General features: G+C 44.8%; 1 protein-coding gene across 2 annotated transcripts in view; it reads left to right on the forward strand.

The window, feature by feature from the left end:
* Positions 1–23,935, forward strand: part of LOC111245881 (uncharacterized) — a 58,417-nt gene that overhangs the window by 10,117 nt on the left and 24,365 nt on the right. The gene's annotated exons all lie outside the window — the stretch shown is intronic.

A 23,935-nucleotide genomic window follows, 5' to 3' on the forward strand; every position in this document is an offset into this window, starting at 1 on the left:
GCCGTCGAATAGGGTAAACAGCAGATCAATTGAATCGTTGTTTTTATCGGGAAACACCGATGGAACTTTGGCAACAACGGAAACAGAAAATACACACACACATACGAGAGAGAGAGAGAGAGAGAACCATTCTGAGTCGCCTATGACTGCTGCTGTTATTTTGCTTACTCCCGCAATCGTGCTGGCAGTGGCTGTCGCCAGCATACTTGTAGATCTATGCAGAGTACGCAGACACGTATTCAACATAAATACAGTATTATAGCCTGCCTGACCACCCGCCCGACCGCCTCGGAGTATCTAGCACGGTGCTGTTTTCGAGATATTGTCGAACTGTGTACGAGAGTGTGCTGTAATATCAAAGAAGAGGCGCCTAGAAATGTGTAAGGCCGCGCCGCCGGCGCTGGTCATTCTTCATCAGTCGATGATTATAGGAAATGGACTCGTGTTTAAGCTCAGTGTAGCGGTACAGCGTGCTGGTAGCGCACGACGGACGTACACGCAAGATCACCATACAATGATGACCTCGACTTCCTTGCGCGAGAATGCCTTCGTCACTGTTCTATTCGTTTGTTGATCGCGTAGCGACAGTAGGTAATCGAGCGTTGGTCGCAACGCGTGCTGGTAGATCTACTGTGATGGACGCCATGGTTATGAAGATTGGATAGCTGGAAAGCGTTATTCCTGTCTGATGTCCTTTCGTTCGTGTGCGATGTTACAATGGTTGGGATCGCCAGAATCATCGCCGCCTCGCCGGTGATGCCACAGTTGCTTTGTTTTATTGGCATTCGATGGAACACAGCAACAACCGGATTGGATCGACTAAACGGTTCAATAAATTGATAGCAGCAGGTTCGCAGCACTGCTTTCATCCGACCAGCTTGCTCCTGCTTCCTTTCCCTTAGTCTCGGCCACGGCATCAGAATACTCCCGCTGTCAGGACGATGTCTGTTTCGTATCTTTATCGTTTGTTGACGCTTTGAACGAATAAAGCCGTTTTTGTTGTAGTTGTTTGCGTCTCGTCGTCAAGTTGAATGTATCACTCGAACAAGATGGCCATGAAGCACTGAACTGCTGAAGCTGAAGTCGGGTGTTGAAGTGGCGTGGCGATGGCGATCGTCCATTTGTGTCGATATCACGTACTTTCGCCGCTCGCTCGTCGATTTTATTCAACTCGCGGCTGAATATACGCAGAGGATACGCACACTTCGCGCCATCAATGAAAAAGCTTGCCTGCGTCCATTGTACTCATCAAAGCAGTTATCTCTAACATCAGCAACTATCCAGTAATGGCGAAGAAAAAACGATTCACGTTCAAGCCTTAAAGATGGCTCCTCCCGAGTGCTACGACTGTTTGTACTGCGATCGCCACGAAATGCTAGGCGGCGAATTGTTAGATTGCTTTTTATTTACTACGGTACTTATTGCCGAATACAAGAACTATATACATCTAGCATACATATGTGGTATTATAATGCAGCCAGTGTTTCTTCATGACAACGCTAGTGACGACAAGATGTAGAGCTTACACACACAGAATCTCTCCGCTCTCGCTCTCTCTCTCTCTCTCTCTCTCTCTATATATATATATATATATATATATATATATAATGTTGTTATGTAAAGGTCTGTTATTTGAAAAATTCATTTTAAGCAATAAACAGTGAAGAAGCTATATATATATATATATCGGTTGTCGCTTGCTCGCCAGGCTACTGGATTGTCTCTTGCTTGCTTAACTGTGTGACTGATCCAGCCGCATTGCATTTTATATTACGCTGTTGTTGTCCTATTTTTTTTATGGGCGCTTGTGTGTCCGCCACAGGGCTGTCGCTCTAAATCATTGCGTTGGACTGTACAATGATGATGATACCATTGTAATACCGCCTAATTTGTGTCGATATGAAAGCATCTGCGTTTGGCTGTAAGTCTGTGTTTATGTTATCTTTTCAGTTGCACTTGTGCTTCTGATGGTATTAATAAGCTAGCTAACACGGAAATACCCAAACCCGATCGTGTTCGTCTAGTATCTAAATGGCGTTGATGGTGTCGTTAGATCACCACGGTGAATTCGTCTGGCATTCATGGATGTGTCTTCGACAGGATATCTTGATAAAATGCAAATTAGGTTGAGGGGAGGAGGGTGGCGAAGGAAGAACGACTCGAAAAGGGTAGACCACCGGATTTGTATTCGGTTGATTTGTTGGCTGAAGACCGGTCATGTTGGCATTTTCTTTCTTTTTTTTTTTTTTTTCTGCTATGCGGGAGGCTGAGTGGTAACATACAAGCTATGCCCTCAATGAAGAGCCAAGCTGTACAATTAAACGGAAATTATTATTTGGACTATTTCGGTATACGCATGTACGTATGCCGTGTAACTTAATTGAACAAACGCGATAAACTGATATTGTTGTGCTACGAGACCGGCGTTTTTATAATGTAAGATGTCGTTTTAGCTATTGCTTAGGGAATAATTTGCACAATGTGTGCTACATTTTTCTATACAATGTGCAAAGTACAATCAATAGAATGTTGCAGTGGCCCATTGAAGAAAGACCCTTTAGAGGTAACGAAATAATGTAAACATTAATCTAAATGGAAAATAAGCTGTGGCTGATCATTGCAAATGGGACCCGCTATCCAGTCTAAAGTAGCACTCTCTTCTACTCGTCCTTAGTCCTTCAAAATCCTCCGAGCAGCACCTTAAAAAGACATACTATAGAGCTTTTTACCTTGCAAAATGTATAATTCAAGCTTAAGGTACAAGATACCTTCAAGCAAGTACGAAGACGTACGAAAGTGCAAGTCGCCCCCCATACGCGCCAGGTCTCTAATGTTTCATCCTACCTATATGTATAATACATGCACAACTTTTTATCTACTTAATATAAAGACGCCTGTAGCGTCATAGCAGAAATTGGACCAATTGGTTGGACAGACGCCTTCGATCAGCATCTATAATCGAATGATCCTCGAATACTAATACTAGGATAATCAACGGTGACGCTGTTTCCGAATCTGTCGGCGACTTGTCGTTTTCACACACAACGAATAATGAAGAATAGAACAGGCATTACCAGTTGAAATAGCAACCCACCAATCACCCAGTACTTAAATCAGATATCGCTGTCCTATCTGAAGAACGATGCGCTTACGATACAGAAGCTATTGCTAGCTAAATACGCTCAGACAATTTCTACACATTTTTCATGAACCTCGTCTATGCAGTAGCAGACATGCTATTATAAGTGTGTTGCGCTATGTTTCCATTGTGCGACTGTTTTTCGTTTTCTTTCGTTACTCGGTGACAGGCTCGTTTCATACGGTTATGTACCATCGCATCGCCGGCGCGAAACAATGGTGACCGATCGTCAATTGCCGGTTACCGCCATCGGGCATCGGGCGCCCACCCATGGGTCGAAGCTAGGAAATCTATAGCCCGTCCCTTCAAGCGTAGTTAGAACAGCGGCATGATACGGCGGCAGTCGTTGCGACGTCGCCGCCAACGACTCAATTGTGCTCGCCCTCCGACATTGGCGCTATCCAGTGGCGCGCGCACGACTGCGATATAGATGACGGCGGAGACAATGGACCGTTGGGTTGGTGTTTGCTTTTCGCGATTTCATACATCTGTCCGCCTGGCCGCGTTGGAACGGCTTTATTTGATGGTCGGTTCGTCTGCTAATCTGCTAGGTCCGGTCAAATCCTGTTGATGTTGTCAGTTCTCCAGCAAGAGCTTTCACTTTTTGTGATCCACGAGGAGGTCTCTTGCTGTTTGATCGTCTGGCGAATTGCTAGGGATCTGGGTTTACGGCCATGTTCGTGTGAGAATATTGTAAAGATTGTGTGTATTTCTAAACACTTCTTGTGTGTGTGAGGGCCTATCGATGATTCCTCACGGTGGGAGGCTGAATCCTAAGGGCAACCAGGCGGTCGCTGGCTGCTCTATCGCTGTTTGTCCGTGAGACAAAGAGGAAACGACGCACGGATTCAGGTCAACGGGACTAGGTGAACTGATGACTGCAACAGTGGTCGCAGTGCGAGGGTCAGCAGCGCCTGCGAACGGGAAAGCAAAGCGAACTTTCAAACGCTTTTATACTGGCCCAGCGGAACATAACGAGAGGAAAGGAATAGGGGAAAAGACGCAGAAATACGAGTCATATTCGACAGACTGATTGGAAGCTATGTTGTAATAAAGTAAGAGGGGAACATTTAAAAGTGGGGTGACGATGAAACGAAATAGAGTTTTTGCTTGTCCTGTGATCGGTTATTATTGTGGGTTGTATTTTGAACAAGTCGGTACTGAGCTAGGATGATTCTGTTTCATAATTTGTCTCGGCTGAGAATTCGTAGTGCCTCGAATGCTTCGACAGCAGGCTTTTAGCTAATGATATGCTGGGAATCAGCTTAAAATTGAGAGAAATGCTTTGCGAGGATTCCTGAGAAAATCGGTGTTAGTTAATAACGAATGCACCTTTCTAACGTATTTTCATAGGAAAAAGCCACAGTGTAATACACAAACGTGGTGCGCCATCGTCGTACGTACCTTACATTGTCACGCTAGAGAAGTGCTATAGTCATTCGTGTCCTTGTTGACAATTATAACAACAACTCGGATGCTGACACCAGGACAGAATGAGCCATTCTATCCAATCTCGCGATTTGTCCTGCGAGGGATCTGACAATACATAGCTTGATGGCATCGTAAACTGGGAGGACAAAAGATCTCCAAGGAAAATGACTCACATATCTATCTGCATCTACAACTAGAAATGACTTATAAATACGAGATACCGTAAATACAAAATCTGTCTTAATATTTGCAGCCTTTTAACCGAGCGGTTTTATATCGAGTGTTGATATATCGAGGTGAAGATACACTTTTTCTTACTGCGGCATTGCATATTCTCAACTGTCCGCAATATGCGTGGGTAGATGCTCCGCTAGCACAGAATACAAAGCCAGCCAATCCCTGTGAGGTACGTTCTTCTGAAGCATATATATATATATATATATGAATGCATTGGTTTTTAGTGACACAAATACAGACGTCATGCTATCGACGTCAGTGTTAATGTGAACTTCGGGAGTTAAGCGACACTTTTGAAGCAGCGCGTCCATCTCATGTTTGTGCCTACCTGTAGGTCTTGGTCGTTTGACTGGGTAAATATCATATTTGAAAGTTTGCTAACGGGTTACATAAACAAAACGATAGCTAGGCATGAACAAGAGTAGGCTAATCCCGACTGCCTTCGCGACGCGATGCACCGGCTGTATATAGCCGTGCAAGAAAACATCACGTGAATAGGATGTTTTATGTTCGGTGTCATCGTTAGTTGAACCAGGTCGTTGCATCGATCACTCGTATTTACTGCCCCAGCGCTCGCTCAGCAAAGACGACGACGGCGGCTCGCCGAATGCCCCTGTTGCAGCATGCCCCTGCCATAAAAGCTGTTAGCTTAATCCGTCTGTTCGTGCCAATTGCACCACAGCGGTCGGCCCTTATGTGCTCGTAGGTTTTCACTGTATCGGACAGATTTTCCGCGAGAATAATGGTAAACATGTGTTGCCTTATTATCATAATGTGTTCTGTGATGTAAATGCATGCATGGATCCATCGCTGCTCCTAGACGCTGTTGGGAGAAGCTTTTCAGGTTTTGCGCTTTGTTGCTGATTATGAATAGCGATATTTTTGTTTATGTTATTGTTATTTTTGTTACTGTTATTGTTGTCGTAGTAACTTGTGCTCGACTATCGTGGTCACTGCGGCTTCGATTCGATTTTATGTACCTTGGGTTTTGGCGTATGGCAGTCATAGTGGCCATACGTAATATTCGACGAACGCAGTTGCGCCTGACGCAAATGTCGATGTCGAACGTATCTCGGCTATCTGTCAATGGTTATTCTGTTTGAAAGCATATACCTGGCTATTTTCTATTATGGCCCAGTTATGGCCGTTTTCGATTGGTTTCCATATACTATAGGTGTAAACGTATCTGTCGTGGCGCTGGGCCGACCGTTACGCTGATCCTGGGCAGTAACGCAGATGATTCGAAGCTCCAATCTGAGCTGGTTCGATTTAATGTCAGTTGTCGTTTTGTCGCTTGCTAATGTGCTGGCTGTTGTTTCATAGCAAGGACTTGATCACCAGCTTTACTACCAGTACCACTAGCTATTCGTGTGATTATTAGTATTTTTATGACGATTATATATAGATTTGCTAGTCTAATTGATCAATTCTCGTCGTCAGGACAACCATTATCGGTGCGGCGCTGTCGTATTTGCTCCTGCCAACGCTTTCGTTCGATAGATAGCAAATTTCAATAACTAACTTCATTGTTTGACTGTTGCTATGAGACGCGTGAGCCTTCACAATGTCTCAACCTTACGACGCAACGAGGCGGGGATGATGCCAACAACAAAACCGCGACAATATCTATATCGCTGTTACTACACGTCGCATATACACAGACGCATCGCAGGGCGGTCGCCGCAGCAGCAGCAGCAGCCTGAATAGCGACAGAAATCTGAAGGTACTATTTACTTCGGCGGTATTTAGAAGTAACGTGATCAGCCAAAGCGAAGAAGACGCAATAGCGACCTCAACTGCCGCACGCTGAAATACGACGAGAATGCGGCAAACGCCGATCGCCATAGCTGCAGTCTCAGGCGACTTTACGTCGGACGCCATTTGATCGAACGAAGTCAAAACTGCTGCTGTTGTTGTGTTATCTAGCTCGTTTGACTGGCTTGTTCAGTGTTGTTGACACTGAGAGCTGCTGGCGTAGCTGAATAGCGCTTTGGAGTAAAGCGCCTGCCCAAGCAAAAGTCCAATACTACAATATTTGGCTAGACATTCCGGCCAAGGTAACGACAATTGACCACGTTGAAACGTGGAGAAATATGACTTTAGCAACATGAAAACTGAAGGGATATAATTAAAACGTGATAGGCCATTATGTATTACGTTGACCATTGATTTGCGGATGCGAGACAATCGCGTATGTGCGTCAGAAGGAGCCAAACGACGTGTGCCGACTTTGCCAAATGAATGGGAGGTGCCGGCCGGGAACAAGTAATGTTGGTGTCTGTTTGGAAAGATGGCTATTTAGACAATAGTTAGTCTTTTTCTGCAAGTTCCTTTTTGTAGTATTTGTCTTCCGTTTTCTTTCTCTTCTCTATCATTTGGGTGACCAATTCAACTCTTCACTGTGTCTGCCGGCAGGCGAATGTCCCAGTTTGAACAACCCAGTAACAATAGGAGCATTCTTCGAAAGATATCTGCATCACCATAGCTTCTCCAGCTTGCTATATGATTACTTCGAGTAGAATTTGCCGTAAATGCTTTATCTTCTCGAGTGGAAATACTCGTCCTGATTGGAACTGAACTATTAAAATCATCTCGATCTTTCTCTCCGTGAATACTGTCGTTTGACTGACCAATTCAGCCGATCACGTTTTTCTTGGCCTTTGTCTCTTTCTACGGGGTTACAACGAAGACCAAAACAACAATAAACAGCTCATAAACGTGTGTTAATATATGTTGCCAATGATATAATTCGTGGCGATACTTCGGCGCACTAATCTGAATTGTACAGCAGATTGATTTTCGTAACGAAAACGGCAGTTCTAATGGTTTCGACATTGTAATAGCAATAACAACGAAGTTAACAAACAAAATAATAAAAGGGCGCTGTACATCGTTGCTCGTTGCAGGAAGCGTGCGTACCCCACCTTTTCAACGCGGTTGCTGGCGAAACTGGTGTTACGCACGTCCGTTTCGCCAGTTTATTATTGCATCAATTTATCATGATGTCCGTTTTCTTTCTAAAATTGTGCTAGAAACGTCGATCAGATTCGATCCGCGTTTCCCCCCGGGCCCCTCATTGGCTCGATTCTCGATCTTTTTCGTTTACCTCACTGATATAGTATGGTCTCAGTTAATCCCCCATTATTTGGCGGACCTATAATAACACGTGGCGCTGGTACTAACGAACATGAACAATGGTTCTGTGGCGCCACTTTTGTCGTCGGCAGCAGTGAGGCCATTAAAATTTACCGACGAAATGCCACATTTTACCAGCAAGTTTACTACGACTTTCCGTAGACGATTTGCTGGCCGGCCCGAGTCGCTGATCAGCTTCGGCTGCCAGTCAGTCAACCGCTGTCGTTCTACGACTCTGCGTTACAATCGCTATAGATTACGCATTCTATAATAATAGTAAGATTTATTCTTCTACTAGGAAGATATTTGTTATGTAACACAGTAACAACATCAGAATTATGACCAGCCGCTCCGATCTGATCGTCTCCTGCTCCAATATTTGACGACTACTTGTGGGTAACCGGATGGGTATGAATGGAACTAATTAAATCGGCTGCCAACATGTCGAATACGTATGTATGTAATGATTGCCCAACGCATAAAAGTGTGACAAATGACTCTGCGTCGACGCTGTAGTCTAAACCGTTCACTTCAGTAGCTTATGGGTAGTATTCTACTATGAATAGCAGTTACACAATAGTTACGCTTATATGGTAACCAGTTACAGGCACAGGTTTTGTCACGCAGCTGAGTTTGACGAAGGATACAATGCTAACAATCGACACATTGATTGATTCGTCCGAACACTCTGTTAAGTACATAGCGATGCAGTGATTCAGCCGAGCCCACCAGCTTGGATCTTACTGCCCACTCCGTTCCAACAATTACGCTTTGTTGCCCTGGTGTCCTATTTACCATTTACTGAAATGAAGTAAGTTTCTGACTAAATGAAGTACGCTATTGCTAAGTGGAGTGGGCGGCTCCTCGCGTCCCGTTGACTAACGACTCTCCTTCTTCGCTGTTCCCCTTATAGTAACAACAGTTTCAACGGTCACTTCATTGAAGGTCTCTCTTCTTCCTACGGGGACGGTCCTCTGGGATGACACGACACACGGCGGTCGGAGAATGTTTTGAGGTTCAACTGGATCAACGAAACAGCCCCACAAGAAAAGATATGAAGGAAGTGTAAATATTTGAACAAAGTGTCTTGCTTTGTCGAGGGAGTGGGCAGCGCTCTCCCGAGCTAGTGGGCAATCTGCTACCATTAAACGCGTATTCTACTGTTAAGAGCTGTTTCTTCTGGCGACGTCGGAATCGGCCAAACGATTATCTGAAAATTTAACAGAATCACAAAACGAATCGGAGCGTTCCTTCTCATCGCGTAAGTTTCCCTTTTCGCTGTGATCAGATAAAAAGCGATGCAAGCATTGTCTGTCGGCGAAGCAGAGCATGATCCGATTCGGGCGCGCAGTCGGCTACCCTTGACATAAAATCACTATAGCCTAATTTTCTTGCGTATCGATGATTGTTATATGGAATGCCTAGTGCGCAAATGCGTCCGACACGCCAAGCTGTCAGTGACGAATATAAAATACTAATAATAACACTAATAAACATTGAAGTCAACCGGTCACACAGCCGTGTGCTAGATCTTGTGGATAAATGGACGCTTGTAAGTGATTCACCTTGCTTCGGCCATTTTTGTCCGTGGCATTTGGACACATGTGATGTTTGTTGACAACAAAAGCTAGAAGTTTCGAAACGAACTTGTCGACTTTGGAAATGGTCGAAACTGTTGCTTGCAAGCACAGGCAACGTCAGTTAGTGCTGGCCTTCAGATTCGATTGGGCGGTTCGTTTGGTTAGGGTATAATAAGGTGAGACAAGCCTTATCTGTGAACAAATTGATATGACACATCTGGTCGCGTAACCGGCACGTGGAAAAGTCAACGAATATATAGTTACTAATTATTAACTAAAGGAAAGCTAATTATATTTGTCACTGGCCCCATGTTTACATAATGCTACGTTTATGCCATTGACAGGATTATTGCAACAAGTAGATATTTAAGCATATTGCAGATATCCAATACAACTGTATCATAGATTATTCAGCTAGGTTTGTCATTGAGGTATTGCGAAGCTCAGTTTCTTAATAGAGCTTTTACAAGTTCCCTCCTGCACATCCATATTGTACGTACATGCCGCCAACGCACGCACATATCGTTACCTTTCAGTCTACCTACCAACAACTTGACAGTAAACGTGCTTTACTGATAACAGTAAACAATAAGATATATCTGTTGTTATCATGTTACGAGTCGTTCATCGCCCGTGGCCCGCCATCAACCCACACCGATCAGCGTCAAATGTGGTGGTAAACGCAGTCGCAATGTCCGCAAAGGCACTGAAGCTTCTGCATATGTTAATATCGTCTATCTGTTACGTGCTATCTCCTTTATTGTCGATGGCATCTGTTCACGCCTATGGACTTTCTTCTGATGTCGCGGCAGCGGCGTTACGCCTGCAAGCAAATGTGCGGGTCAGAGACAGAAACAAGATATGCACGCGGGCTCGTAGATGTCTGCCGCCGTCGGGATGCACGGACACGTGGGTCAGTGGGACCGGTTTTACTGCCAGGTCGACTCGCTGAACCTGTCCCTAAGCCATTGGAACACCAATTGTTACGCTATCGGCATCACTTGCTCAGTTTGTGCTGCTGCTGCTGCTGCCTTTATATATAGCTTTTAATTTTTGAGACTTCTGGGAAAAAACAATGCCTTGCTCACGCTTAGTGACAACCTGGCCACACCACTATCAGCGCAGAATCTAGCCACTGCTGATGTTTGTGCGTTTGTCAGAAAATGAGGTCTGTTTTTGATCGACGTACGTCAATTTGACGTTTGCCAAAAGCTAACTTTGCAAAAGCGTGTCTGTTAAACGTGAACTGCGGACGATATTAAGACCTCGGTTCCCGCTGGGGAATAACAACCTGGCGGCGCTTCTAATCGACTTCTAGCTGTTGTTTTTGTTCTTATTGTTCCTGACATCGCTGTTCTTTCCCGTTGGGTTCTACTAACTCTGCTATCTGAGCGATAGTAGCTCTGGTAAATAGAGCTGTTGGCTTCATATCGTATGGTTTCCTTATGTTGTATCCATTCGACTCGGTTCAGAGCTTCGAGAAAAGGCTACCGCTACTCCTGATGTTACCTTTAGCACAAGCGACAATTTACAATTGCAGATAGATACAAGTGTATCTATCTGTACTTGTAAATTGTAGTGTAAATAGTATACAAGCATATTAGGTATTGGTATACTTTTCGAAGCTGGCCGGCTTGCTTGTACCTCTTTGCTTTTTGCTTGCCTGAACTTTAACTTTCTCCTTCAGTGCCGCTTGTCTGTCTATACGTCCGTTTTTCCATCGATGTCCACGTCTTGCTTGCGTCGCTTCGATGACCACAATAACGACGCGGATAATGCTGGCTGTCGTTAGCGACCGAGTCAACGCGGACAGTAAGGTCGAGTGGCTATTGGTGAGGTTGCTGACGCACTGGTAGCAATCAGAGGGGTGCTGACATTGAAGTAACAAAATGGCGACAAAAATTAGAATGCAAGACGGCACAAACAGATAGTGTTATGTCGCTAAAGCGTAAGGAGATATAAGCGATAACAATAATGAGAGCTTAAAGAGGTAGCTTGCTGACTGTTCCCCATGAGCGCGGCACGGATGATGGAAACAATGTCATAAACATGTGAAAGTACCGACGCGGCGGCCGAAAGGCCATAGAAACAGACGGATTCCGGGGTAGTTCCTTTGCTGCAGGTGGAAAAAACTGGTCTGTAGATTATCAAAAGGAGGAGGCATGCTAAACAGCATTCTAACAGCGTCAGGGAAGCGTAGATGTTTGAAGCCTTTTTCTTTCATGTGGCTTCGAATTGTTCTGTCATTTTATTATGATGCATCGCCACTAGTAGGCATAGGGCTTAGATGAAGGCTGGGCAAACGAGCTTTGCGCGTGTATGGGCGAAAAAATTGCGCAGTGCTCGAGACAAAGTGCTTGAGTATTTTGCAAGGTGCAATCGTGTTGCCGTTGCTTACTGTGAATTTTTATGAAACCCGATTTAAATAGTTTTTTTAGATACTACAGACCGCCGAGGTAGCCCGTTGCCTAGTGTAAATTCAAATTCTGTTTAAATGTGGCTATGATTGCGTTGCTCCTCTTTTTCACATTGGGTTAATGTTCTTTTATCGACGTCACGAAATTCAAATTTCCGCCGCGCCTTTTGACCTCGGCTATCGTAAAAACTGTTTCATATTACTGTTTTATATATTTTTTTGTCTATCCGTTCACCATTGATAATACTAAATAGCTTGCTAGAACGTACGGGGTTCAATCGTCGTTATTACCCAATTGTTGTTATTATTTTTCCTACCGTATCGAGTGATATCGATGCCTATTAGGCGTCAGGTAGCGTTACTGAATCAAACGAGTTGCAATTGTCTATTTCGCGCGGCGTCCGGCTCTCCAAGCTACCTATACGTCGCTGGCTGCCCCTGCGAAGTTGTTCTCTAGCGTCACAACAACGACGGCCGCCATTGGCTCATGCCGTGTCGACCGCCGGCCCTTTGTTCATGTTTGCACTGAGCCATTATTACTGCGTCTGTCCGTGTTTGACATGCTGGTGCTGGTCAACTCATTGTAAGTAGTTCGTTCCTGATGTCGTTTACCGCTGTCGCTACGACTACTAATGCGGCAACGGCAATCTTCTAGGCAGAACTGTTACTACAGAAAAAAGTAGCGGCGGTGACAGATTTCGCGTAATATGCGACATCGCTGAATAGATACGACAGGAGAGCCAGGGCAGACAACACTTACGCAGAACGTAATACTGCATGACAACCTGAGCTACTGCTGACGAGAACAACGATCGCACTACAATTGACGCCACTGCTTCTGCGACTTAGCCGCCAGCTGTCGCTGCTACTGAAACAGAAACCACTTATGGTAACTGTCATCGCGCCTATAGTTATAATAGTCTTATTACTTGCAAAAGACATTCTATGACAGCTGCAGTTTGCGCTGTTACCGCCTCTGCTGACACGCTCCGAAATCTGCTTGTGTATCTATCGGCGGCGAGTCGATCTGCCTATGGCGTCCGACCGATAGCTTTGCCGCGACGGGGCGGTCACTCCGTTCGTTGGTCACCACCGATACGCCTGAGTTGTCGACAGATCAGCACGCTGCGCCCGATAAAGAATACGGCCATGGTTAGTCAAGGAAGGAGAGAGATAATTCGTCGATCAGTGGGGTTCCGTCAGACGACAGATGGCTAAAGCCGAACGGTCGCACTCCATCATGCCGTCACTCCGGCGTCGTCGTCGTCGTCCTCGACGCCACTGGCTGAAGGAATTCAAGAAGCTCAACTAGGAGCTCCGCGTTACTATCAACAAGCTGCTGCTGTTGTTGCTGCTACTTTCCTCCTCTTTGACTTTGTCATGCTGCTACCGCTGTCACTACTAGTAGTCCTTGAGCTTGAGAGGATACGCAGAGTGGCGTTCGGTGGTGGAGGCAACGCCGCTAGCGGCCTTATGTCTAACAATAGTAGAGGCGTCCTTAATAGAGATGGTAGCGGTGGTTCTTGCGCAGACATTTTCATTCGCTGACGGGCTGACAGTAGCAGAACAACGACGGCTGCCACGACGACAGCGCAGATAGCCCACGACTTATATTGTTAATATCAAGCTTTCTAGTAGCGGCAGTAGTTGTAATCGTCATCTCAGTAGAGGTCGTAGCAGCGGCCGTGGATCCGCAGTTACGGTGAGGCTCGGCTGAAGGCTAGGCGTCTGTGTGTGTGAAGGCTACAACTGCTTCAGCTGTTGCTCTGGTTAATGTTAATGTCGATGATGCTGCTGCTGCTGCTGCCGCCGCCACTACGGCCAAGTTGTGTTTCGACTTCTGATGGCTCTCGGCAGCTTTCGACGAAGGGGTTTTATTTGTCGCCAGTAGCGGCCGGCTGTCCATTTTCTCTGCCGTGATAACGATGACTACGACGAAGCTTGGCTGCTCCGAGGGGCACCACACGAGGAAGATTTCTCAGTCGTGTTTCCGCCTCTTTGTGTGTGCGTCCGTATAAATGGGTACTATAATACCGGTGCTTAAGTACGTCGCTGGCGTTGTGTTCGCCTGAGATGTTAACATGTAACAGTAATCACACTAAGTAACAACAGTTACCTGGACGAGGGCATAGGAGCGAAAAATACTGTAGTTTAGCTAGGATTCTGCTGTTAATGGTCTTCAACCGATGCCCGGGGAGCGAAAATAGAAAGGATCAGCGATGAAGTGCCATGGGAGCATTTGTTTCTGTTGGCAATGATAAGATAAGCATCTGTCGCCTGTGTCTTCAACACATGTTGTTCGTTAGGGAAGTAAAGGAGGAAAAACGCTCAAAGGGGACGTAATTCTAAAAAGACGTTATGACGTAATTATCGCTCGCGTGCCACTACGGCAAATTTAAACAATGAGCACGACAATGTTGTCGGATATGAAGCCGGATTAAACACAAGAAGAATTTGGAATAGATTTTATTTAACATAATTAGGCGTAATTATTAGAGGACAAATGTTTACGTAAAAGAGTAACGTTTAAACGATAGACAAGCCCCTTGTGCTTGAACATAGAATTGTTATCACCATAAATAACACCTCTAATCCATTTTCGAGAATTGATTCAAGAGTGGCAAATTGCTATGAAGCTAAAGGGATTATCCGTTCGAGCACGGTTTTATTCTACGCGGACTTACATTCGGTGGAGTACGTACTTTGTCCGTAACTTTGCGACAGGCCGCTTTTCTTGTTTGGTGCTCACTGACAGATGGCGTCATGAGCGCCAAAGCATCAAAAAATATAGGAGAACGCAGCCCATGGTTTCCGCGGGTTGGTCAGTCTGGCTGGGTGATAGCCTTTCGAAATATAGCCAAAAGTAGCACTAATTGAGGCAAAAGAATATACTATATATTAACTCTTCATCAAGTGTTATCGCTCTCGATGGGGCGTCGAAATTCTACAGCAGCTATAAGAAACATGGTATTCGTCATCGAAGTAAGAGAAGCACTGCGAATTACTAGACTCCCTGAAGATCACGGCAGTCTATGACAGTTCGCTAACGGCGGTAGCACATATAAGCTTCAGTAGCTTCTTAGAGGAGATCAAGCACCCAATGGTTTACCCTTTGATTTGCGTCGTCGACTGTCTAATAACAACTGCCTTTGTGCGAAAGCGATTGCCGGAATAGGTCGATCTGCTACTTCAATAAACAGCAAACGTGACGATCGAGATGATTTCCGTTTAAATAACAATGACACTGAGTGAAATCAATGCCTGCGGATTTGGATAGGATAACACTTAGCAACTGTAATTTTGTGGACCTTCTAGAAGCATGAATAGCCGTCCTCAGTAACGTGTGCTCAAATGTAAATTGTAAATGTAAAAGATATAAAAGTCATGTGGGAAAAATGTATCTTCCGCTGATCACACAAATAGATAAATGCCACCGATCCAACGATATTGTTTAGATTAGTATTGCATTTATTAGACCATCTGCTAGCAACGATCCTCAACGATAGATATATATAGATATTATGATTGCATTACAAACAACTTCGTAATGCAGTAATTATATAAAACAAAATACAAAATAATGCCGTGTGTGTCAAGTAAAAAAAAATTTCAACTTGTCAACGGAGTATTTTCTGCGATAGTGACGGCTCCGTGACAACCTGCAGTTGGTCCATTAATCAAGGTATTTTATTTATTATTAGTGGCATACTGCAGTTCATACTCATACTGATAGCGCGAGTGGTCGGCACATACAAAAACAAATTTTCCTTATTTTTCAAGTACCACACTGAACCATTTCTTACCTAGTTCACGGTGATAAGCAACCCGTATGGATGTTTTACGTATATGCGTAGTATCCAACCGCTACGGAGCTTCCTTCGATTAACATGCTGTCTGAAAATGGCCGACAATTACATGAGATAATTTGTTTGATGCTACAAACAACTTGTGTAAATCAGTGGCGTCCATTAACGATATGTGTCGAAGGATACTCTTCTGTACATAGATCTGTGTGTCGTTATATATTGTGTAATCACCGAATAAATAATGCTCTTAGTGCAACAAAAAAGAAAATCATATATATATCAATGCTCGGTGTTTATCTCGTTTGTTATTGTCCAGCTTTGTTTCGTCGCGTTTTTCGTAGCTGGTTGCTGCAACAATTGGCTGATCGGAACGCTCCAGACGACGCGGTTCTGTAGCGTAATATAATGCACGCATCATCATGTCGTGGTTTTTTTTCTTCTTTTTTATTTTGCCGTAATCAGTGAATTGAAATAAGCAGGTATAGAGACACGCTGTTGGTGATTGTGTCTATCTTGCACTACTAGCTTGCGTTTCTGAGCTCGCAAGCTGACAGCGAACAGATACATTCAGTGAAGCACAGGCATATAAGCTTCAGGGAACCTTAGCAGACTTCGGTGACAGCTGCGACGAGCAGACGACAGCGTTGCCCACTAAAACTGTAGAAACCGGAGAAAGTCTTCGACGTTCTGGTCGCACACTCCAGTGGATAGAGCCGATAACCTCGTATTGTTGACACGGAAATATATATAATGTCTTCTAGTGTATTCATCTGGCGAGCATCTGCACGATCAGTAGTCATGTTCGAACGTTTTATTATCGTTAACTGAAGATATGAATGCCTTTTTCAGAATGAGGAATCGCTTACAGAGACCAATAGAAGCTATATAAGATGGCTATTTTTTACATTACGAGCACAAGTATATACTGAAAGTAGCGATACGTTCTAAGGGATGCATGATGATAATCTTCAGAAGCGGTACGAGAACTATGATGTTTGCCCTACGATTTTTAAAGCTGTAATCTGAAATAGCCTCAGCTTTGTGAAGTGGTCCTATTGCATATATGCTCCAGACGTTGCTTTGTACATCGTTGTTAGGCCACCGAGCCCCAGGTGCATTTTATCTGACTTACACAGACTAATGGATTCTCTGTCTTTGAATTGAAATCTAAATTTACATCCCTGTACGCCAGTCTTTTAAAATCCGTTGATGTGGCGCTCATTCTGTACCGTTGTGACTATCGCTTAATCTGAAGGAATCGCTTCTCAACCATGCGAGCCTTAATCAATTTATTATTATAACGCCGTTAACGACAAACGCGCACACGTGTATACGGGCGAACTATATGTTTTCCGTAACACAGATGACTGAGTATGGCCATCTGTAACGCGTTCATCCAATGTCGGCCCATTCGATACTCTGCTGTTCCGTAAAGCATTTAACCATAGATCTGTCCGTACGCTAGACAAGGGCATCGGAAAGGGAAACATTCGGGGCAACAGCCGCAGCGTCAGCTACCGCAGTCACAGGATAGTTGCCGAGGCGATCAACAACAGCGGCAATTACCGCGACAGTCTGTCGTGTGGAGCAACCGTACTGGTCGCGGTGGTAATATTATAGATAATAGAAATAATGGCAGTAACAGTTGTTGCGCTGGACGGGTTAGTGAACTCATCACGTCTTCTTCTGTTCGCCGCTCCGGCCGTCTGGAAGTTCCTCACTGCATTGTCTCTATAATACCGCACTATCTCAGTTGGCACTCTACGACGGCTAGCGGTGTCTAGACGGTGCTCATCCAGGCAGTATTTCGCTGTCGCCACTCGCGGCGCCGCAGACGATGCTGATTATCGCTTTCGTGAATGATGTATATCGTATTGGCAGTTGGCCAGACACAACGGCCCGGCGTTCGATCGCTGCCTATCTATACCGGCGTGTCCTCGTCTGGACGTTACGCTAAGTTCCGATCGATTCACAGTCATCGGCACGAATTTTTGCGCTTATGGTAGTATATAACAGACGATCAGGAGAGCGGCAGGGTTTTGATTTCGGTCGTGCGGTCGCAGCGCGCTACTGTTCGGCGCGGCGACTCGACCCGATCAAATCGGTCCAACTGAACTGGCAAAAAATTTCATTAAACACAACGTCGCCTGACTGTAGACAAGATGGCGCAGACAAAACCGAAACAGCGACAAACAACTGGGAAACCCTACCCACATGATAAAAGCTGGTAGTGGCGATTTGCACCACTGTTAATATCATTACTATAGGCGTAAGTCACCCAGGGACGTCAATTGGAATCGATATGCGACACATATTTAAATCAAGTAAATAACATGCTCAATAAAAGTATTGATAAGCCGCCTGAGCGGAGCTAAGAGAAGTGAACCCCTAATGGTGAGCTGAACTAAAAAAAAATATAGAAGAAAATTAAACGATTGATAGATTAGATAACGCTAGTATCCATTCGTATAAAGCCTACGAAAAGTTTATGATTTTGCAGCGGTCCTACCGATAGTAGTGATATTGTTGCTCTCGTGTTAGAAGTCGGACTTTTTTTTGTTTGTATACCTAGAGGCAATAGTGCTTTCTGGTAGATTTGTAGATCTGCAGGTAGCCAGAGCAACAATGTTGAAAAAGATCGTAGCTTGCCTATTTGTGACGTGTACATCTACAATAGTCAACAGGTTGTTATGGGTGCACCATCGCCGTCTCCATCCAGCGCCATATATAAATACTGTGCCAGCGGGCCGGCCGGCCGGCCGGCCGTCTGATTAATGATGGTGATAACAACAGTTGGGTCGATGTCAGTTCCCGTTTCTATATATTGGCTAATTGCGTTATTTGCAGTAGACAAGCCAGGCCAGTAAGCTGATAGGCAGGCAGTAAGATGTAAAAGCGGGGGAGAGCTGTCGACAATGGGAAACGAAGAAGGACGACGGCTGGCGTTACATTAGCTCATAGGATAAACAAGCCTGGACGTTATTGAAGTCAAACGGCCGGTCGGGTGTCTGGACATGTCGTTTTCATTGAGGTGTGTACGATTCAGAATACCCACATAAATAGCTAGCTAAATTAGCTAGCTATTACACGAGTAATATCGGTGTATCTGTAGGAACTAAGAAGGACGAGTAGATAGTAGGCAAACGTAGGCAAGGAACTTCTAGCGGTGTTCTTATGACATCGACCGATCTCAATGTCAACGAATGTGAGCCCTCTGAAGCACGATGAAGTATTGTGGTGTTTCGACGCTTTAGACATAGTATGCAATCGTTTGTGTAGTCGAACTTTTTTGTTTTGCTTCTTGATCTGCGAAGTGAAGATTCGCATGTGATTGATCGGTCTTTTTTGCGCCGATACTATTATGGCCGAATCAGGTGTCTGGCATCGTTTTTTACGTATACAACGGTTTTCAGATCAGTCGGAACAAGAAATCACTTGTGTTACACACTCATCACAGGAGATCGGACAGCTCAAAACCGGTTTCAAGTAACGACTACGACTAGACTTCACCATTCGAATTTCGCTCAGACGCTGCTTTTCATTGTGGTTTGTGCTACTACTGCGGCTACGGCCCCTGCCGCCATCGTTATTGATGATAGATTCAGCATGTTATTATTCATCACTTGCGTTTCGTTGTGCAAATGTCATTGAAACCGGATGTTTCAGATGGTGGGCAGAATGGGTCAGGCTGAGGGGGGGCAGGGAGCGATCGATGTATAATCTCTTCTCCCGATAATTGACGCTATCTGATAGCATTTGCAGACGACGGCGGCGGCGGCGGCGGCGGTGTTCAAATGATAACAACATAAATTTGTTGTGAATAGTTGGATACACACGAACAACTGCCATCAAATTCTCGTCAACCAAATCGATGATAAACAAATAAATAACAAAGGGCCCAGTAGCGCGGACGTACCTGTGGCTGCTAGCTTTCTGCTCGTCGTAAACTTTCTGTAAACTTTGCCAGCTCTAAATAGACTATTTTAATCAATAATGTTTACTATGGATCGAATTAGTTAATCAGCATTTGGTTTATCGTTAATAACGACAGTACGTGCACACACACGGCGAAACAAAAACCAACTAAAACGCTGTCTACTGCTGTAATTTGAAATTTGGCCATAGAAATAGCGGTAATGTACAGAGCTGCTTGTGTTTGTTAGGCCATTGTCTCTCTCTCTCTCTCTCTCTCTCTCTCTCTCTCTCTCTCTCTCTGTACGAGCCCGTTATCGGTGACTTGCCCACTTGCCTTCAATAATGATAACGATAACAACGCCACCGAGAAACAATTGCAGAAGGTTATAAAGTGCAGCCGCAAACACGTGTAAGGAGAGATGAGTATACGCAACGATTATGTGTAAACACGATAAGTTATCGCGGCGTCGCCCCATACTCGCAAGCCTCGGAGCGATCTGCGCTAGCACGCGCATGCTGCCAGACGCTCGGCGTGCTGCGCAGCATCAGCCAAAGAGGATGCAGATTCGTACGGCACGAGTTATAGGGCCTCTGGTCTGCTTCGGTTCGGTCTGCTGTGATCTGCTCAGCCTTGAATCAGGGCATCGCTCGCGGTGAACGAAGACCAGAAGAGTATCAGAAGTTGGCGAGGTTATTTGTCAAACAAAGGACACTTTTAATTTTAGTCTGTTTTATAGCTGTTGCGTGGCCATTCTGCTGACGTAACAATGGCAAAGCTGTGGCTTCATATTGCACACGCTTGCTCTCACAAAGAAATCTGTCACAAACACAAACACACACGCACACAAAGAAATGACCGTGCGATAGCAGCGGCCGCGAGACGTTCGTAATACGTAAAAATGTTTCGCCGACCCATCGCAACAGCCATAATAAATTTTGTGAGCCCATAGAATAGCAGACAGACATCTTTTACGGTGTTGTTGTTACGCGGTTTTGCTAGATTTTATTTATTACTGTTTTCTGTCAAAGCGGCAGAAGTGAAGTGGCCGAAGACAGCGACGGTAGCGGCGGCGGCGTCTTTGAGCAAAATGGAATAGGAATACATTCGGCTTCTCGCAACGGAAATTGACATGTTCACACCCATTGTGGCGCGCACGGTTATGATTTCTGTTTGTATTCAAAAGCCTCTTACGGAGACCATATTGCATCGGGGGTATGGTGCTGAGCGCCGCTATTCCTTCGGTGCGTGTTCAAGATAGCGAAGTACGCTGATGCATATCTGCGTAACAGAGCGGATCGCATCACCTAGGTGTTGACGAAAACAGCCTATCGGCACCCTTTCCTTTACTTTTGTTTCAGCAAGTACTACTATCCATCGTACATGCGAAAGGATCGTCATCACCAAGACTACATAGCACGTGCTGTGAGTCTGTGTTCTATGTCCAACCTTTTTTGATGCTACCGTAAACAAGACCGATTTGCCGTCTCTGCAGGCTCTGTTATCCACCATATGACAATCGCCACTATAGCCTATGCGATGTTTATTGTTTATCGTTACATTTTTATTAATACTCGCACGTCATCGACAATATAGCCCTGTCGGAATAGTTGCTCTCCACACTTTTCGCTACTTCTATTCCATCTTTCTACCCATTGGCGTCGTCAGTAAGTCTGTTTATCTAAATGCGGTGCTTATTCCATCAAGAGCAGAAGACCAACGTATCTGGCGTGTACCATTTTACCGCCACTTTGGCTCTCGGTGGAAGTTGGCGATCGGTTATTTTTTTTTAGCTTATATATTATTGTTGTTCTCCATGTTTGCACCTTTGTTTTGTTTGCTGACGGATCATCTGTGTACGTTGTAGCCCAGACCACGGTCGTGCTGCGTTTTGTATTTATTTATCGTATTGTAATTTCATTTTCGAATTCATAGGTCCTGTTGTCCACTATAGCAGGACATCATGTTCTTCTGACGCTGAGACGTTTCTCGCTTCTCGTATTGCGTTGGTGAATTATTGAACTCTCTCGACAATGGAACGCGGTATGGAATACATATGGCTAATTCGCATACAAATCTTGTTTTTTTTTTTCATCTCGGTGCCATTGCTTCGTCTCATTGTGAGCCCGTGTTCCGCAGTTGATTATCATATATTGCGTTTGCTACCACGTTTCGCCACACTCTGAGAGTCAGCGGCTTGACCACAAGTTACGCACTGTCTATTTACTGCCCGTCGAACGGTATCATGGCCTAGGAGTGTCGATGAGTATTGCGCACGCTAAGCGTACGTACAGCGTCGATGCGTAGCCAGAAGTTTTGATACCGCAGCAGCGATTTCAACCGACCCTGGTCTGGCGGCGCTCACTTCGGTATTGGTACCTCGATCAAAGCAAACAAGCCAGAGCAGGGTGACCACTTCTTCGTTATTTTATGACGCTTCACGCCGAGATCACAGATAGCAGCAGCTACGATATCTGGGGGCTAACGCCTGTAAAACTGGCCGTCGCCGCTACTGACGCTGTTGTTGTTAATGTTGATGAGAGTGATGGGGCAGCTTCTACGACGAGAAATCCGCCAGCCCAACAGCCGGCCGGCCGTTCGGACCGACAACGAGCGATGTAATGAGCGCTTTTTCCCGTTGGTGGTAATGCAGCTTTCTGGTAAAGCCATTCTTGCCGTCAGGAAACAAGAAGCAGCACGGTAAGATCAGCAGGTTGTCAAAAGCAATCATTGTTTTTTTCGACTGCTGCTGTTGCCACTGCTCTGCTTATGGAATAAAGACAAATGTGTATGGGGCGTGGACACTTTGGTCGAAACAGTATCATGATTTACTATTATCTGCCGCGCAACAGACATAGAACATAATATCTGCACTCTGCTGAAATCACAATAACAACGGCTGCGTACTACAATCGCGCTAAATGTAACTATGATATGGAAGATCATCATGAGTCTTCTCTATAACCATTATTTCAGCCATCTACACCTACCGACGCGTACTGATATATCGTACCCATGTATAGTTTGTATCGTGGTTTTGTCATCGATTTATAACGCGATAACGGAAACAATATCGGACAAAGTGAACGGTTTGAGAGTTGAATGAGCAAAGCAAGGTTTAGTCTTAGTAAATTGCGTCGTGTCGTACAGATGGTAGCATCTGGCTGTTAACTCCTCTCTTTCTACTTTATTCGCTAACTATTTATAAATAATACCGCGTAATTGCGGCAACGGTATTGTGTCCTCACGTTATCAAATCGGAAAGCTGCAACACTCTTGCGTCGGTTGCAGGCAGTGTAAGGACCGAAACAGGCTGATTGAGCTGAATGAAGGCCGCCGACTGTAAAAGATAGCAAAGGAGCTGGTAACATGACGACCTGTTATATAGACGAGACGGAACAGAATAAAGAATGACGGTTAATTAGGACGACAGATTATGGGTGGGATTTACGTGGACGGCGTAGCGGTAGTCCTGCGCTGGTGGGCTTTCCCGTAGTCGAATTCAGAAAAATGGCAGAATCGTTATTAATTGTTGTTGCTGTTATTTTTACTTTGTGACAAAAAAAAACAAATAAATTCCCATAAAAACAGCATCGACATGTTTGTTATTGACGCTCTCTTAATGAACGCAATCGATTTACAGATGGATCTGCTTTGATCGTATATTTGATTTGTTTTACTTTTGCCATATTTAATGATCGACTTGACGCACACTGTTGTATCCGACCGTAAAGTTATTATTATTTATCATCATTAATTATTAGCCGTCGGTATTACCGCTCTATGATGTTCTTGTTTTCCGCGTCGTTTCGGTCGTGGACTTTCGCCGGATGTTTTTACCACGAGATCATGATCTTATGGTATCTTATCTTAAGGTATGTTATCCAATTTGTCCGCGTACGTGAAATGGGGCAGTTGTACTGAATCATGTCTTTTCTGGGCAGTAAATCATATCGATTTACCCAGCCCATATCTGGAGGTGTGTGTTCGAAGAGGTATGTATGGTTGCCGCGGCACGATGTCGGACACAGTGTCGTCAGAGTCGCTGTCTAGCAATTTTTGTTTTAGAAAAGCTTGCGACGCTGGCCGGACATTACAAGTCGGAATGCTGAGCACGGCACTGTTTTATGACGAGTAGTGATGAAATCGTGAAAACACAGACTGACACGACAGATTAGAATTCTATACGCTTCAATTACGTGTTGCTGCTACATCTGCGGCCGGTTATGATTTGAGTTTGTCATCGCGAGGGCCATAAGGAACGAAGTGACATTATAT

The sequence above is a fragment of the Varroa destructor genome, unplaced genomic scaffold (genome assembly GCF_002443255.2).
Source record: "Varroa destructor unplaced genomic scaffold, Vdes_3.0 BEIS01000001.1, whole genome shotgun sequence".
Lineage (NCBI taxonomy): Eukaryota > Metazoa > Arthropoda > Arachnida > Mesostigmata > Varroidae > Varroa > Varroa destructor.